At 41.5% G+C, this 2124-nt stretch overlaps 1 non-coding gene across 1 annotated transcript; it reads right to left on the bottom strand.

Moving 5' to 3' along the window:
- Positions 1-1488: 1488 nt before the first annotated feature.
- LOC147603545 (small nucleolar RNA SNORD14) lies at positions 1489-1641 on the bottom strand. The gene has a single exon (XR_015265601.1). It is a non-coding gene; the product is annotated as a small nucleolar RNA SNORD14 (small nucleolar RNA).
- Between the last annotated feature and the right edge of the window lie 483 nt (positions 1642-2124).

The raw sequence follows: 2124 nt of genomic DNA, 5'->3' as shown, positions 1-2124 counted from the left end.
TTTAGTAAATCATTTTTTCATAACCCAGCAAGTAGTTCATAAATTCAAAGATATACAACATCCACATCCTTCAGATATGGGGTGCATGCGCCCAAAAAAGTGTACAACACCATGACTTCTCAAGAGGTCATATAGTTAGTTATCTCATTTTAGACCATTTATCAACTAAGAAAAGTTACACATGAAAACTCCATAAATATACTTTTTTTGATACGACAAGAAACAATCGTTTCATTAGCAAACAATCTCCAAGATCCTTGGACATTAACTCTCTTTGAAACTCTCTATAGCTTCCTCAATAAGGAAAACAAATTAATCACCCTTTAGAAGCAAATTACTAACCCTTAATTTTCTAGTGAGACACCTATTTAATTCAACTTCTCTCCATTCTAGCACACATCATCCCCATTTAACGGACATGATCAAACAAAGCAATGAGTTAATGAACATCTTAAGAGTATGAGATACCCATGTAGCTTGTTGGTTAAAGAAAGTCCCATCTACCTTGTTTATCCATATCTTCTTTCTCTCCCATCACCCCCACCTGCCTTCTTTCTTCCTTCATCCTTAGCCCATCTCACAATCATTTTTCCATTTGTTGTTTACAAAATCTCTCCAACAACATCCTCAATTTTCTCTTCAAAATTTCTCCCTTTATCATCTAACCCTTTACTCCTGCCACTTTCCTTTTCTCGACTCTTCATCTCTCCCCCTTGATTATCCATGCTATCAACCTATGCTATCTCTAGCCTTCCTTGCACAATTCCAACAATTTACCCAAACTCTCAAATGCGAAGTATGCGTCGATTAACCATTTTTCGCTCTCCTGTTTGATAACACAAGGAGACAAGCCCTCATACACATACACATACACATACACATTCTACATTGGCAATCCTCTAATTGACACAAGTTGAATGAGAATTAAAGCATGTCTTAGAGGCACGATACCAATGCCCTAATCATGGGAAAATTCTAGATATCTCCATGACATCTCCTTTCGTGCTGCAAGCAGCATGCCATCAAAAGAGAAGGCATAGCGTGTCTGCACACAAGCGTATTTACGAGCATATTCACGCCCGTGAGCCGTTCAACTCCCTTGTATTGAGTATGAGCAATAACGAGAAAATGCGACGTTACCTGCCCGGGATGTCGCGAGGATGCACATTACCCAAGCTCAGTTCAAGCAAACAAACATACTAAGATCACATCTTCCCTTGTTGAAAACGTTTTACGACAAGATACGCTCGCGTCTACCCTGCTCTGAAGAGGTTGCACATCCTCTACTAAGACCCACTGCTACTAAAAATCACTAACCTGAGAGGCCTTTGGAAAAACCTCACCGCAATCCACAAGAAGGACCAGACCAAGCCCTATTTTGAACTTGACAGTGCAAGAAAACAGACAGGAAATATAACATTCACTGTCAATCGTCAGCGCTAATATACACTACATAATTACCGATCATGCTCCACAGCACAGGCAGGAAGCCTCAGATATCCAAGGAAGAGTAGAAAGGGCAGCAACAGCTCTCAAGCCCTCCTCCCCTCTGGTTAGAGAGAGGCGGGGAGGGCGAAAGCTCTCAGGCGGCCACTGCGAATGTTTTGAGAAACAAGCCTTACAAGGATTTCATCACTGGCTTCAAAGGTAACCTAACCGATAGGGGACATATAAGAAGAGAAAACTCACCTGCCCTACGCGCCCGCAGCCCTAACCCTAGAAAACGCCTTTCACATTTGTACTTGCCTGCTTGGTGCGCCCGCTCGGCCAACCAACTTTGGCCCCTTAATGATTTCACAAAGAGGCACTTTTGCATGTGGTCTCATATTTACATTTAGAATGTATAGTACAAGGCAGATGCAAAGATTTGAGTCAATGTTGAACAAATAAGGCTTTGTTCACTAACCTTATGTGTTTGCGGGAAGATATATATATATATATACTGGCTCACAACACATACGCATGTCGCGCAACCTGATGGCATCGAACTCGGGTCCTCACAATGGGACCCAACCGTTCTACCAACTCGTCTATGCGCTCGTGGACTTGTTCACTAACCTTATAACATTTGGAATTCACAAGTCTCTTTAATCAACATAACACTAAGCAATTAACATTTCTAAT

The sequence above is a fragment of the Cibotium barometz genome, chromosome 63, assembly GCF_041138505.1.
Source record: "Cibotium barometz isolate CiBa-2024 chromosome 63, ASM4113850v1, whole genome shotgun sequence".
NCBI classification, from domain to species: domain Eukaryota; kingdom Viridiplantae; phylum Streptophyta; class Polypodiopsida; order Cyatheales; family Cibotiaceae; genus Cibotium; species Cibotium barometz.
The sequence above is the reverse complement of the archived record's forward strand: the minus strand, read 5'-3'. Positions and strand labels throughout refer to the sequence as shown.